Below are 16,858 nucleotides of genomic sequence, written 5' to 3' on the forward strand. Positions count from 1 at the left end.
GCAGCTCCCTGGTCTGTTTTCCAGGTCCCTTCGTTCCCTTTGGTCCCTGTCACAGGCTTAGGAGGAAATAAAAAGAAAACAGAGTGCTCTATACAGGTGAGCAGACATGGGAATTGCTCAGTGAGGCGCCTGCCAGTTTGGCCTGCCTGGATCTCTTGGGGCCCCTTGAACCCTCCACTGGAGGTGGGTGGGTTGTGGCTGACACAAGCCCCTGAAGCCTGCCTGTGGCCCTTGGCACTTTCAGGTAGGACAAGGAACAGGCCTGGAAGGAAAGTCACTTTCTGGGAGGGATGCCCCTAACTTGGTAGTGTAACATCCTGAAAAGTTACATGTGAACTGAAGTTTTAAAAGTGGACTTATTTTATTTGTTTGTTTGTTTGTTTATTTATTTATTTATTTATTTATTTATTTATTTATTTTTGGCAGTACTGGGGATGGAACCCAGGGGCATTCTACCTCCGAGCGACACCCCCAGCCCTATTTTTTATTCTTTATTTTGAAACAGGGTCTCAGTGAGTTGCAAAGGGCCTCACTAAGTAGCTGAGGCTGTCTGCGAACTGCGATCCTCCTGTCTCAGCCTCCCAAATGCTGGGATTACAAGCGTGCGCCACCACGCTCGGCTTTTATTTTATATCTTATTTTGCAGCACTGGGGGTTGAACCCAGAGGCATTTTACCTTTGAGCCGAGCCCTATTTTTTATTCTATATTTGGAAACAGGGTCTCACTAAGTAGCTGAGGCTGGCTGTGAACCTGCAATCCTCTTGTCTCAGCCTGCCAAGTACTGGGATTACAAGCATGTGCCACCATGCCTGGCACAAGTGAGCTCATTTTAAATGTTTCATAGATGCTTGCTATTCAGAGAAGTACTGTCAGGACTCATTCTGGAAATTGAAAAAAGTAACTCCGTACTTCCAGAATAAATATTTTGGGAGAAAGTGTGATAGCACAAGGGAAAGAAATAGGGCTCTGAGGAAGCCCGACCTAAGGATTTTTGTTCTTAGGGCCACTGCTGACCACACCCTCCTCATTTGTCCCAATATGTGCCCATCCCATATTTTATCAGAAACAAGATGCAGGTCGGACCCATTAGCACTTACCAGCTTTCTGTTCTCTCTGCAGCTTTTTTTTTTGGGGGGGGGATGCTGGGGATTGAACCCAGGGGCATTCTACCTCCAAGCTACACCTCTGGCCCTATTTTTATTCTTTATTTTGAAACAGGGTCTCAGTAAGTTGTGGAGGGCCTCACTAAGTAGATGAGGCTGGCTGCCAACCTGTGATTCTCCTGCCTCAGGTCACCCAAGTATTAAGATTACTGTGCCACCATGCCTGACTCTGTGCAGCTTTTGCAGGCAGGGTTGCTACTATCTGTTTTTAGTCTTGTCTTGAGGGAAGACAGAGGCTGGGAACCCAGGACAGAACCTTCTGCTTCTACTCAGCAGTTGGCCTGGAGACTCTGGATGTGGCGCTTCCCAGCTCTGGTGATTGACTCTGTCTCCCCAGGCTGATCCCTTCATGTCCATCTTGTGAGCATCTCCCTTTCCGTTCCAGTAGCTGGCTGACATTGGCTGTCTTGATTCTCTTGATTCTGGTGACCTCATATTCAGGGGCTTCCATAGAAAATTAAAAGAAGGACCACAAGCAATAGATAGAAATAATCTGGCATGTATTAAGTGCTGTGAAGAAGATGGGGCAGAGAACTGGATTCCTGGGATTCTTCTGGAGCCCACACTTCTTTGTAGCTACTCAAGGTGAGGTGTGTTTCCCTGTAGCCATGATGCCCTGTGGCCCTGAGGCAGTTGAGCAGGCCTTGCTCTAAGAGAGCTAGGGACCAGCTGACAAGGCTTGTGCTAAAAGGCATATTGGTTTCTTGAGGAGACCTGGTTTCACACTCTGCATTTTTACTTCCTTCTAATAACCTCTATGAGCAGCCTGGCTTGGAAAGGTATTTTGGGGAATTTTCTTTCAGAGCACATCTTTAGACTCTGTATTTTGTGGAGATACGGTCTAAAGTGGGGACATGGACTCCCACCTGGAAGGAATGGGAAGTGTCATCCCATGTGCAGTGTGTGTTTTCAGGAAGCATGGCAGAAGCCACCTGCCATCTTCTGCCTCTTTGCATTTCCCTACCTGAGGACCTTCTTTAAAATCTGTGAAAGCCTTGGCTGAGACCCTGTTTACTTATGCCAATAGCTGGAATCTTTTGCTTGAAACTTTTGATGCTGCTAGAGTGGGGGTGGGGGATGGTAGCTATAGCCAAGGTCCTTTGGGAGGCATGGGGGCACAGAGGCAATCAAATGGCACATTGTGGGGTTCTGACAGCACAGGTGTATGTGTTCAGGCAGCATGTATGTGAGGGTCTATGCGTGCGCACATTGAGCCTCAGGAGTGTTAAGCTTGGAGCTTAGAGGCGATATCATCCACTGGCTTGTTTGAGGGTCTTCGTCTATGGAAACTGTGCCAGCTTTCTGACATTGGTCACCTTCCATTGCTTGTACCTCTAGACAGATTATTAAACAACCAAGAAGCTAGTTGTGGTACATTTTCTGGATGCGTGCAAATGAAGCAACTCAGAAATTTGGTTTGTCATCAGCAAAGGCAGCTCCTTCCCAGTAGAAACAGCCAAAGTCTCCAAGGTTCCTCACGTAGTGCGTCCCAAGTGCCTTGTCCCAGGGCAGCCCTGGGGGCCAGATGGGTGGTATTTATGCTGGTCTTGACCACAGTATTGATTCCTGATGATTATGTCCCCATTCCTCTTTGTTCTGGAATTCTGACACATTTGGTGGATAGGATGAGGCACCTTGAGAATTCAGAAGCAGTCTTTAAGATGGTCTCTTATCAGGGAATTTATGTTTTTCTAGATTGTCCCTGTCCAGCAGGAAAAAGCTGGCCGCAGTGGGAGGGACCAGGGGAAGCTGTGCAAGGGTGCGTGAGTGGCTGGCCAGGGCTCTGTCTGGCATGAGAAGCCACAGGAGCTAAGATGGGGTACAGAGATGGCTGGTGGAGCTATGACATTTTTGGTTTATAATAAATATTTAAAGTTTTTCTTTTATATCATAGATTAATACAACTGTAGTTATTTGGTATTATTGCTTATGTCTTTTTAATGTAAAAATTATAGCTAATTTGAAGGAGACTGCAATTACTCTGTGAATAAAGTCTTATTCATTTTCTTTGAATCAAAAAGAGTCTCTTTCAAAGAGAATATTTCAAAATTTTCCAACTAATTTTTTCCCTATTGAATGAGCAGTCACTAGTTTAGCAGTGTAGATGGTGAGGTATTTCTAGGGTATATTGCTTTTCATATTCATCATTATAGGTGACTCACTGGCTGCATGTCTTTGGGCAAATTACTTAACCTTCCCAAGTTTCAGTCTTTCATCTATTTTAAAAAATACATAAATAGGTGAGCCTAGCTCACAGGGCTGCTATGTGGTATGTACATGTGGGTCTGTGCACAGAGTCCAGCACCTAAATCCAGTGCACATTTGTTATTAGTATAACTTAAAACACTCACTATGTAACACGTTAGATGCAATTGATTTTTGCAACTCAGAGCCAGCTTAGGGAACTTGGGGAGTGGGGGACTCACTTGAACTAAGAGAGGTAGTTTCAGCTTAAAGTATTCCCAAAGTTGGTTTGTAATACCAGCTAATCATTTCACAAATATTTATGGAACACCTTCCATGTGCCAGACGGTTCAGCCCTGGGGAGAAAATCCTATCCCTGTTCTTAAAAATTTCTTATCTTTCTCACCAGGCAGTAAACATGGAGATACAGCACACTCCGTGCTGGGAGCGCATAGCTGGCATCTTCTCACTGCAGACTTTCCCTGCAGAGCACTCTTCGGCTCATGGTGGGAATGCTCCCTGGCTAAGCCACAGATGGCTCAGGAACCCTCATTATAGATAAACAGTTATGCTTTTTGAGCCCTGATTCTTTCTTTTCTTTTCTTTTCTCTTCTACTTTTTCTTTTCTTTCTTTCCCTTCTTCCCTCACCCTCCCCCCCCCCTTTTTTTTTGCAGTGCTCGGGATGAAATCCAGGGCCGCAAGCCTTCCAGGCAAGTGCCTCACCACTGAGCCATATCCCCAGCCCTGAGCCTTGGTTCATAACTTTTAAAATATTGATGAAGGTTAAAGACCTGCTCTCTGAGAAGTACATGTGTGTGCACACCATTTTGGGGCCTTCCTGCCACTCAGCCTTAAGTCCCTGGTTGAGGACACACTTCCTAGACAACCATTGCCCGTGTCTGCTGCCATGCCAGGAGCATCATTTGGCACTGCTCTATCTCCCTCCTCATTGTTGTGCCCAGGGAGGGAGGGGGCAAACAAAGGCTTAGACCTGGGCTCCAGAACTCCAGTGGGTGACGGAATTGTACCAAGGCCTTGACTGCTCAATGTACCCTGGCCTTGGGGCTGGGTACTATAGAGGAGATGGGTGGAAGACGAGGCTGCACTAGGTGTGACAAGGGTCTCTGCTCTGACGAACAGTTTCGCAGAAACCTGGTGGTGTTAGAAGTGTGTGTATGTGCTGGGTAGGCCATAGCTCTTGAAAGCTTGAGTTACTTCTCATCAGGGATCACTGTGGGACTACTTGCTGGCTTTAATCTTCTAACTAGGAATCACTTTTTTCCCTTGTTTTTCCATTCTGTTAAGTTGTCAGTATGCTTTTTGGACTAAAGTTTGGTCCCACAGCTGCTTCTTGGCGAAGCTGGGCCTTCATAAGAGGAGTGACTAAGGCATCATGAGGACAGCATCAGGAGTAAACAAAGGTGGCTGGAGCAGTGGAAGCCCTTAGTGGGAGGCACAGCACGTTCTGGGGAGTGCTCTGCCTGACCAGGGTAGCCTGGTGCACTTAACTCCCTGCAGGGAGTTAAATGGGCAGAATGTAGGCTAGTCAGCTTGAGGACCGAGTCACCCGGAGTGGCATCCTCCTGAGAAACTGTGTGGCTAACACCATCTTCCTGAGATGTTGAAGTGTAAGTTTAATGCTTGACTGCCAGAAGAATGGTTTTCAGTGTTAGGCTTGCTTCCAGATAGAGCAGAAGCGTGTTTTTAGTTTAGTTCTATTTCTTTTTTTGGGGGGGATGACGGGTGCTGGGGACTGAACCCAGGGTCTTGAGCTTGCTAGGCAAACACTCTAGCTATTGAGCCATATCCCCAGTCTTATGCTACTTCTTTGGGTCCCAGGAAGAGAAGCATCGTTTATGGAGGCAGAGGCAAGGACAGCCACATTCCTGAGGTACAGCGACTTTTATTACAAAATTGTCTTGGGGCATGTCCTTGCCATGTCAGCATGTCCATGTCCCCCCAGATTGTTCCTGAGCAGTGTCTCTGTAAGATTGCATAGTCTGCTTTTATCCTCTTGCAGTGGACCATGGTACTTCTGTGGGAGAATGAGCTGCCCTGCAGGGGCGATCTTGGTCATCTCTTTCCCAGGTGTATTTTTTTTTTTTTTTTTGGTGGTACTGGGGTTCCTGGAAGCCCTTCTACCTCCGGGCTACACACCCAGACCTATTTTTTTATATTTTTATTTGGAAACAGGGTCTCTTTAAGCCAGCAAGGCTGGCTTCAAACCTGCGCGATCCTCCTGTCTCCGCCTCCCAAGCGCGGGGATTACAAGAGTGCGGCACCACGCCCGGCTTTTTCCCAGATGTACTTTTGCCTGAACATTTCTTATTCACTGGAGCATGAATCCTCGTGACGCCTGGTCTATGGTGCTGGCAGTCTGTCTCTCTGCTTTCTATATCTGTCCTGCCGAGAGCGCGTGTTGTCTGTCTTGCTCACCTTCCTGGTGCTCTTGTCGCCATCAGCACTTTGGCTTTAGCCCTGGGGATCAGGCCTTGGGGATAGACTCTCTTCCTTCTTTACTGTCTCCCCAGGGCAGGTGGGTCTGGCCAGACTCAGCAGGCGCACAGCTTGTGACTGGGACCATTTTTTTGCTGCTCACCTAGCAGTCATTTGGCCTGGAGTGGTTTTCTGATTTATTTATTTATTTTACCTTCTTGGACAGCAATTGCAGAAAGAGGCTTGGGATGCTCCTTGAGATTTGACTTGGAAAAAAATCTTGCACCATCCTTCACGTGTACTCTTATCTGCTGATGCCTTCTGGCCTGGGCAGCTGGGTAGGGGAGGGGCCTCTGCTTCCGATCAGTCAGGATGAAGTGTGTCTGAGGTCAGATACAGTGCCATGGCCCCCACACTGTCTTCTTTGCACTGCAGCTTTTTGCAGAGGTGAGGAAAACAAAAGATGAGGAACACAGGGTAGACTTTAGGATGTATCTTTCATTCCTGCAAGAAATGGAGTCAGAAGGAAGTTGAGGGAGTAGAGGATAGTAATATATAGCTGTGGCCCAGGCCCAAGTGCATTTAGTCACTCTCTGATGTCCTTTTATAGACTGTGCAGGCAGTGACTCAGCCTGGAAAAAGAATCACTTAAAGTGGCCACTCCAGTGACATGTGTGCACCGCTGCTTGGAGCCAGAGGGGCATCCTGGCCTGCAGGGGTCCTGGGCGAGGGTGATCTTTACAATCACAATGTGGGGTTGGTGTGGCAATTCAGTGAGGCCTTATGTGACCCCCTAAGTACATTTTAGTTCTCAGTGTACAGATGGGGTCAGCACCTCTTTGGTGTATATATGCACATGTGTGTACATGGATGTGTGCTGGACTCTGAACATTTCTTATATTTTCAGCAAATCACCAGATCACCAAGGTATGTGTGACCTGAGTTTGCCATTTGGGTTTTATTCTCATTAGAGTCCAAAACTGCTGCAAACAACTCTGTAAACAGTATCATTTTCCTGTGTCATGTTGGGCACACTGAGCTGACTAAATTGAAGACCATGGCACTGACTTTACAGCCTGTGGTTTTAAAAGAGATGGATGGGAAAGCCATATCCCAAGAGACTCAGGACCATCACGTTGCTGGGGTGTAGCCACCATCACGAGCATGCCATCTATCTCGGGGGCTTGGGAATGTGGCTGCAGCCCTTCACCGAGGCTGTAACTACAGCACAGTTGCTTTCTCCCTCTTACCATGCGCCAGGGCAGCAATGCCAGAGCTGTGTACCTGCTGCTCAGTGGACACTTCATGACTGAAGTGTGAAAGGTCCTGAGATGCTAATAGCATTCAAATAGGAATCTTCTTTCCCAAACAGAAGAATTAAAACAATACATTAATTACATTGTTCTCCAAGATTCATTTCTCAAGCAGACAGATAATAAATATAGTTTTATTAGGTACTTTATTTATTTTGGTGCAAAGTTAAAAAAGAATCCAAGAACTGCTTCTCTTTGGCATTTTCTCAAAAAGTTAAACATAGATACATGTTTGTACACACAAGTTTTTTACCCCAATAAGTTGTATGAATATAATGCACCAATAAAAAAAAATTAAAAAAAACATAGTTATTCTGTGGCCCAGCAGTTCTACTCCTAGGTATGTTCCCCATAGAACTGAAAACACATACAGAAATAAATTCATGAATATCCATAGCAGCATGATTCAAAATAGCCAGAAAAAAAAATAAAGCAACACAGATACCCATCAACAGCTGAATTAGTAAGCAAAATGTAATATACCCATGTGGTGGAATATTACTTATCCATAAAAAGAACAAAGTAGTTTATTCATACCATAACATGGACGAAACTTTAAAATATTATACTAAAGCCGGGTGTGGTGGCGCACGCTTGTAATCCCCGCGCTTGGGAGGCTGAGACAGGAGGATCACACAGGTTCGAAGCCAGCCTCAGCTACTTAGTGAGGCTCTCAGCAACTTAGTGAGACCCTGTTTCCAAATAAAATATAAAATAGGTCTGGGAGTATAGCCCGGAGGTAGAAGCCTCTGGGTTCCACCCCTAGTACCACCCCCCCCCCCAAAAAAAAATATTATACTAAGTGAAAGAAACATACAGAATGCCACATGGTTTGGTTTGTATAACATGTCTAGAACAGGCAAATCCTTAGAGACAGGAAGTGGATTAATGGTTTCCTGTGGGGGGGGAGGAAAGAGTAACAAAGCGTAGGCTGGTAATGGGTATATGGCTTCTTATGTGGGCGATTAAAAAATGTTCTGGAATAAGACAGTGGGTACACATTTGTGAATATGCTAGAAAACACTGAATTGGGCACTTTAAAGGGTAAATTTTATGGCATGTAAATTGCATCTCAATAAAGCTGTTATTTTAAAAAATTTTATTTGTTGGTAGAGTTGTGGGAAATCCTCTAACAGCTCTTTTAGTCAGCTCTTTCTCCTTCAAAAGCAGCTCCCCACCTTAAAGTGTCTTGTGAGTTTTATTTCTGCAGTAGCCTCTTAGTCGACAAAAGTCCACTCTAGGCTTTGGCAATATGATGAAGCCCAAATAACTGACTTGGGTGTTTAATCATTCTAAAATCACCCGCCGTTAAGTTATAATAAGATTTTAACTAGGAAAAGTTTAAAAATTAAAAGTGAACTTTTAACTGTTACCAATTAAATTGGTTAAGCCAGTTTATCAAGGTAAGAAGTTATTTCTCAGTCATTATGGGTCCCTGGGGGAATGCTGGCATGAGTGTGCTAGAGTAATGAGTCAGTTCAGGCCTAATTCAGCCCTGGTCAGAAATGGCTGGTGGCCACAGTATCCTCCACATTCCAGAAGGACCCTCAGGTAGGCTTGGGAGGTACCACAGGCCTGGGAAGCTGAGGAATTTGTGCTGGTGTAGGCTCAGCCCCATTACATTGGCTGTGCTGTCCAGTAGCACCCAGGCCTCTGCAGCACCAGACAGAACCTTAGCCTCAGGCCTTTCCCTGCCAAAATACCATGTACCTGATTCTGGGCCCTGGAAGGTAGATGCTCTGTTCCGGGCCAGATGATGGGGATGTGCAGGCCAAGTGACTGAGTGAGGCTAATAACTGAGTGAGATTAGGACCTTTTTGTTGTAAGCGGGAAGAATTGATAGTTTGAATATCCCTTCCGTGAAATGTTTAAGACAACAAGTATTTTAGATTTTTGCAGGTTTTTATTGATTTAGAAATACTTCTCTATACTTTACTAATTGAGCATTTCTCATTCGAAATCCAAAATGTTCCAAATTTTTTTATTATCTTGGAGTGTTTGGGACATTTAGGATTTCAGATTGTAGGATTGAGGTTATTCAACCTGTAATAGCCCAGAGGCTGGGAGGGTGACATGCATTCAAGTATAAGAACTTGTAGTAGGTGCTCAACAAATGCTTTCCTTCTTGCCTCCCTCTTCCTTCAATGAGTAGTGAAGAATTCTTTCTCAGGGCCAGGGACAGCCTGAGGCACTGAGATATGATGGGGCCTGGGCAGGAGAGTGAGGGAGGGGTAGAGAAAGGCGAGTGTTCCAGCTCTACAAGTGTTGACCACAGCCGGGCACAGTGGCCAAGTAAACGATATGCCTAAAGTTTCAGGCAGAGATGAGAACAAAAATAGAATAACATGGCAGTGAATGGTCATGTATGGGTGAAGATACTTGAGGGACTCTGAGAAGGTGTTTGAAATCCAAGAATTAAACCCTTTTGTTTTCTTCCCCTATTTCACACATGGGGATTTTAAAATCACAATTAATGATTTGGACAGGTTGTTTAGCAGTGGGGGCCCTAGAAGTTTTTTCAACTGAAGGCCTGTTCCTCTTTGTTGACTCTTAGTATGTAGTTAGTTTTAAATGTCAGATTCTGTCTCTCTCCATTTAAGACCAGTGGTGCCACTGAATTTGAAAGCTTGTTTTAAGAATGCTGATTCTGGGGAAGAATCGTAGGCAGTGGATGAAGAGCTAACCTGTCTCTATCCTCATCACTGGCAGCAGTCAGAGCTGCCCGTGGTCTCAGCCCAGGGGTAGTGTGGGCTGTGCTCTGGGCCGCACTCTCTTTCCTCCAGCACCTGATGGCGCCTCCAGCCTCGCGCGCTGAGCTGTCTGCAGGGCTGGAGCTGCCTTTCCTTCCTGAGCCCTGTGTCGCTTCCTTCATGCATCTCGCAGTTTCTAAAGGGCTATTTTAAGCATCACAAATTATCTGAAAGTTTTAATAGCTGTCAAAAGGAAAGGACTGTAATTAGATTCGTGTGGGACGGAGTTTTGGTGGAGACCTTGCTGAGCCTCGCGTCCTGTCTAACCTCCACTTTCTCATCCAGCAAATGGGAGCGATGACGGCTACCTTTGTGGCATGACAGTCAGACACAGTACTGGAGAATTTCCAGAACAACTTTTGCAAGTTGTAGAAGCTCAAAGAATGGTGTGTTGTGTGCAGTGTTAATAAAACCAACTCTTTTGAAAGGAGAATTGTGTTCACAAGTAGATTTTAAAGCTCTTTGTGAACATTAAAACTCAGGAGAGAAAAAAGCCTGGGATAGACCCTAGTTTCTACTGCAGACTTGAATAGATTCAGTAAAGTACCAGTCCTCGTCTCCCATATATGTCTAGATTTGTCACTTTTCTCCCTTTCATTATTCTAACTGTGCCTAGAGTGGGAAGACTTGTTGCTGGACTCTCTCCTTGGAAGCTCTTCTTTGAAAGTTGCATAACTTTTCTTCCAGGTCAATAATCTCCCGTGAAATGCATCTCATTCTCTAGAGAATGAGTATGGAAAAGAACTCCCTGCCTCTTCTTAGTAGATATCCATATCGAATACAAGTTTTAAGGTATAAAGGCTAAATAGAAAAGCCATGGGATTTGGTTGAAATTGGGTGAACTGTTGTCTATTAATATTTACTGAACACTACAAAGAACACTATGTTAAGTGTATGACAGCTATTCCACTGCTCCTTGAGACCACCTTGGCAGTGGGTGTCATTAGTACCACTTATAGAATCGACACTACCTACCAACCAGAGTTTTACCCAGCAGACAGACTCTGGAGCCTAAGCCAGAGCGTAAGCTCAGCGCAAGCTAACTGTCTCCCAGAAGTCAAGTTTTATTCACTGAGTTGTAAGCAGTTCCTGTTCTCTTAGTATTTAAAACATGCTTTAGAGTACTGCTTTGAAGTGGCATAATCATTTAAAGATTGTGTGTGTGTGTGTGTGTGTGTGTGTGTGTGTGTGTGTGTGTGTGAGTGACAGACAGACAGACAGACAGACATGTTATAGGAGTATACCCAGAGAAGAGCACTTGGTTACAGGCTAAAATTGAGCATTATCTTGAGAACCTTCCCGTGTATGTGTGAGTGGGAGCAGTGCTGGGAATGGAATCGAGGGGCTACTCTACCACTGAGCTTTATCTCCAGACCTTTTTATTTTTATTTTGAGACAGGGTCTCACTAAGTTGCCGAGGCTGGCCTCAAATTTGTAATCCTCTTGCTTTAGCCTCCCAAGAACTGGAATTATACATGTGTGCCACCATGCCCAGCTTGAAGAACCCTTCTTATAACTATGAGGTTTGTTATAAAACAAAGATTAGGAAAATCTCCCTTTGCATTTTGAGATTATGTCAATCAAGAAAGTCCTAAGTTTCACTGGCTCTGAAATTTCTTATCTTTTTTTTTTTTTTCTTTTTTTTTGGTATGGGCTGGGTATTGGGAGTCTAGGGCTGGGGAGGATAGGGCCCATCAGAAACCATTGATTACTGACCAGGATTGGCTCTCGGTTTTAACTTATAAGTGTGAGCTGCATATAAAGTGAGTTCACAAGGAGCATTCTGAGCCTGTTTGGCTGAGTGCAGTCATTTTTCTCATGGCTCGGTGTTCCAGCAAGAAGACACTGTGGTGTAGTTGAAGAGCATTCAGTTGGGAGTCAGGACACTCGGAGCCTAATTCTGGCCCTGCTGCTGACTCCACCTGCCATCTGAGTGAGCCACGTCACCTGCTGTCTGAGGAAGGAGGTGTGGCTGAAGTCTAGTGTGGCCCAGAACCACACAGGCCCTGGAGCAGACCTCCTGCCTCCTTCCTGTTCATCCCTCCTGTGGACCCGAGATCTAGGAGCAACTTCTTTCCCTTAAAGAATATCACCTCCTCTACTCCCTGGAGTTTTCCTGTTCAGGAGTCTCAGGAGTCTTTCATGTGACCAGCAAGGACGCATCAGGCAAGCTTTGCTTTAAGTGCCCTGTGGCTTTGGGGTTTGACAGGAGTAGCCTCTGACAACAGTTGACATTTACTGAGCATGTATTGTGTCCAGCACCATTCCAAACACTCTGAATGCATCAACTGATTTAATACTCATAGGATCCCTCTGCATAGGTGCAGTTTTTATCTCAGAGAGGGGGAAACCAAGGTTCAGAGAGGCAATAACTTGCCTTGGGTGTCAAAGCCAATAAATGGCACTATTGGCAGGAGGTTTTGAATCCCTACAGGCCAACTAATCTTTGCCTGAGTGGTTCCTTGGGAAGTACTTATGGGCTATCTCAGCCACAGCTACTCTCCAGGTGTGCAGAGCTGATTGTTATGTGGGATGGATCCCCACAGCCATCTCTTCTGCAGCAGTGGCAGGAGCCTGGCCTTACACCACTGCCAACCTATCCTTCCTAGCCTCTTAGCAGACAGTGCATTTAAGAGACAGAGTTCCATTGCTGCTCAAGCAGGTAATTTGTACCTGGAGGTAAATTAAAGCTCCCAGACCCCTCTCTGTAGTTCCCTACTTCACATTTGAAATGTTTCTGATTTAGCCCAACAGGCCCTCCAGAGCCCTGGTTTGACCCGTACCTATTTGTCCACTCACTGACACCTCACTGTGAGTGCTACGAAGAGGGCCTCCTCTGAAGAGTGGTTGTGGCAAAGCATCACAGGCTTGACAGCTCAGGAACAACTCAGCTCCTGTTGAGGACCTAGTCCTCAGCTCCTGACACTGCACACTAGCCTTTGCATTGTGGCACAAGAGCATTGCATTTAGAAGGTACAGGGTACCTTTTACTCTAAAAGAGGTTTCCAGTGAACAGGCCCTGCACACGTTTCTCTTGAGAACTTCTTGTTGCAGGGAGTGGCACAGCCACCTCCATCCACTGAACCCCAGCCACACGCCTCACACAGGTTATGCTTGGAGGGATATAGTTATTTTATACACAAAGCCAGGTATGGGGTTAAAATGTTTTAATATGAAATATTTTTAGCATGCTGATAAATGTAGACAAACGAAACAAATATTTCTCTATCTTTTCTGAAGATTCAGTAGACTTTAATATTTTGGCCTTCTACCCTCTCTTCTTCCTCAGATGTAAACACCATCCTAAAAATTGATGTTTTGTTTTATATGGGTAGTACATTCATAACAATGTTTATGCATTTATAAACACTTATTAAATGTTTTTACATTTTATGGAAGCATGTATGTAACCTTTAGGCTTTGCCTTTTTGCTAGTGTTTCTTTCTAGAGATAGGACTGTACATCTAGTCCAGGCATGTAAGCTGTGTACAAACCTTTAGCTACTTGGAGGACAAGGGGGATTTGGTTTTGGTTGTTCCTTTTGTTCTCAGATGCTTTCTGGGGAATGACTTTGGGCTCTCCAAGGATAGGCAGTATCACTGCTCATAGGCACACACACGGTCAGTGTGGCCAGTTGTCCTCAGCTGGCTGCTCTCCCCCCAGGTGAGCCCCTGAACCTGTGACAACCACATCTTCGATGGCACTTGAGGTTAGCTGATTTTTGCTTTTCCCATGAGTGAAATGGAATCTCATCTCCCTATTTTTGCTGTGGGTGAACCTCCCTTTGTACAGTGATTGGCCTGTTTGCAGTTTCCTCTTCTGTGTCTGTCCTGCTTGTCTCCTTCACACATCTTCCTCTTAGGCTATCAGCTGCCTTCTTACCCACCAGTAGGGAATCCTGACATTCCCAGTCTGAGCTGTGTTGAGAGTCTGCCTTTGGACATCTCTGAAGACATTCCTCCCAGGCTGCTGCTTGGCTTGTCCCCATGCTTTTGCTGCCCTTGTCATACAGAATATGTTCATTTTTATGTCTATTCCATTAATACCTTATTCTACTCTTTTTTTTGGGGGGGGATTCTTGGGATGGAACCTAGGGGCCTTCTGCCTCTGGGCTACACTTCCAGGCCTATTTTTTTGTTTTAAATACATGTTATTTGGAAACAATTTCACTAAGTCCCTTCTTAGACTCCAAAGTACTGGGATCACAAGCATGTACCACCACATACCACACTCGGCTTATTCTCTTCTTCTTCTTTTTTTTTTTTTTTTGTACCTTATTTCAGAATCACCTGAATGCTTTCGTTTTCTACCCTGCTTTGCTTTTATTTTCCACGTGGGGCCTGGGGTACATTTGTGTGGGTGGTGATGGGTGGCACCCAGTTTTATCTTTTTGAATTGAGAGCCTCTTGTCATTCCCAGAACGATCTTCCATCCAGTTGCCCTCAGGACCCTTGAGTACTCTGTCACTTCTGTGCTCTGTTTCCAGGCTCCCTGCTCTGGCCTGGCCCCGCACTGTTTAGATTACTCCTGCTCTGTTGTTTCCATGTCAGTGGCAATTCTTTATATCTGGTAGGGTGGCTCTGTGCTCATTGTTCCCCTCAACCCCTGAGATAATGGGGATTGAATCCGGGGGCACTCTACCTCTGAGCTGCACCCTCAGCTCTATTTTACTTTGTTTTGAAACAGTCTCACTACATTGCTGAGGGTCTTACCAAGTTTCTGAAGCTGGCTTCCAACCTGTGATCCTCCTGGCTCAGCTTCTCAAGTACTGGTATTACAGGTGTGTGCCATGACACCGGGCTTGCTCATTGTTCTTCAGTGTCATCTAGACCATGTTGGCATTTGACTCATTTTCCCACGTAACTTTTAAAATCATTTATTGAGTTCTATTTTGAATTTTTTTTGGGGGGGTGGTACTGGGGATGGAACCCTTCTACCTCCGGGTTACACTCCCAGACCTATTTTATATTTTATTTGGAAACAGGGTCTCTTAAGCCAGCGCGGCTGGCTTTGAATCTGCGTGATCCTCCTGTCTCCGCCTCCCAAGCGCGGGGATTACAAGCGTGCGCCACCATGCCTGGCTTGAAAAATTTTAAAGTGGAGTTTGGAAATGAAATTTTTATGGGATTTTATTGAATTGTAGATTTGGAGAGACTTGATAAAGCTTTCATAGTTTTGATGGAGTTATTTTAGATATTATTCTTTGGCGGATTTCATTCCACATGTGACCCAAGGGAACCATGAAAACTGTGTAGACTTCACTTACTCTAGTTCATTGTGTGGATACAAAATAGTCAAAATTGAAGGATTGATCATTTAAGTCTGGAGCCAGGCATAAAAATAAACCTCATTCTGTTATCATAGGTGGCTGTGATTAAGATCAGGCAAGAGGTCAGCTGTGGGCCTCCCAACATTGACAGCTTCCTTCAGAAGATTAAGTGCTGCTTCATCTTTGGCCCAGGTCATCAGTAGCTTAAAGCCATTACTGTCTATTGGCTGTTTGGTTTGTCTGAAATATGGGACTGGTCTCAGCCTATTTCCCTGGGGTCAGGTGTGTTCACATAATCAAAAGTGCCAGGAACCCATACTCTGTGTGTGTGTATGCGCACGCGCGCACACACACATGCATATGTGTTCACATTAGCCTCTTCTGGGGAGGAATTCACAGCGCTGGAAGCACAGAGATGTGCTTTTGCACCTTTGTACTTTAAAATGTGTGTGCTTTGTTAGTGGGACATCTTCAGACTGATTCCGGAGATAGACTTGGTCACAGTTTCATGTGCACTGGAAGATGACCATTTGAGAAGCTGTCAAGCATTGGCAAAGTTAAAATGAATGAAGAGCCCTTCTCTGTGGATGTGTGCACAGAGATTTTCATCGTCCCTGAACCGTTCCCATGACCTAGTCAGAAAAGGCCGATGGCTTCTATTTCCTTGAATTAAAAGTTGACAAGTATACTTTTATTTTTGTATATATATATATAAAAGAAAGATCAGTGAATGTACATATAGGGGTGAAGAAATTATAGTAAAAATATGATTAGGGTAGGTTAAGATAGTAAGTTAGCAACGGGACACGTGGTTTTACTTTTTGCTTCTGTAAGATAAGGGAATATGGTATTTATATTTTTCTTTTTACTGAAATAAAGATTTTGAGATATACTTTTGGTTGAACAAATCTACTGGGACTTGAAAGTATAAAATGGTTGACCATATGTTAATTTTCTTGATTGTAAGTGTGGGAAATGAATACATTGCTGACCCTTTTAAGTAAAGTAACTGATAGGGTAGAACCAGAAGAGCTGAGAGCCATTTTCACTCTAAAATTCTTTCTGCATTAACACATCTGCCGTGTTGAGGAATATATGGAAAATGGAAATAGTGCTTCTATTCTGCCATGTCTCCAGTGCACCAATAAATCACCTTTTTTTCCTTTTAAAATGTCTGGCCTTGTAATTTATGTATGCATAACCCATTACTAAATTCATAGTAGGTGTTTTAGTTGGCAGGCATTATTCCAGGGTTTCCGAAGAGCTTAAAAAAAAAAAATACAGAGCCTTTGTTCGTATTTATACTTAAGTGGACATTTTATCTTTTTTTTTTTTTTAAAAAAACAATGAACTAGATTTTTTAAAAGAAAATTGTAGCTACCTTTTTCTTAGACAAATATTAAATTCATATTCTTACATTATCAGTTGTCATGGATTTTTTATGGACTTTTTTTAAAATTAAAATTGGCAGAAGCAAATGATTCTGCTATTAAGACCACTAGTTATCAGTAGATTTCATGTTTCATAGAAACATAAAAATTTCAGTTTTAGTAATTTTTAAATTTCTTGACTGCAGCCAGCTGCTTGACTTAGAAAGTGAAGTTGAATATATTCATTCATTTATTCCACTCGTTGCTTCTTGAACAGAAATAGAAATGTTCAGGGTTTGTTCACATACTTGTGGCTTACCTTTGAGACTTTCTAATTTTCAACTAGACATTTGAAAATAACCACGATGTCT

At 44.2% G+C, this 16,858-nt stretch overlaps 1 protein-coding gene across 17 annotated transcripts in view; it reads left to right on the forward strand.

Moving 5' to 3' along the window:
• Positions 1 to 16,858, forward strand: part of CUX1 (cut like homeobox 1) — a gene marked incomplete at both ends in the record, with an annotated part of 398,444 nt that overhangs the window by 80,397 nt on the left and 301,189 nt on the right. The window lies entirely within an intron of this gene.

The sequence above is a fragment of the Muscardinus avellanarius genome (genome assembly GCF_963383645.1).
Source record: "Muscardinus avellanarius genome assembly, chromosome: 10".
NCBI classification, from domain to species: domain Eukaryota; kingdom Metazoa; phylum Chordata; class Mammalia; order Rodentia; family Gliridae; genus Muscardinus; species Muscardinus avellanarius.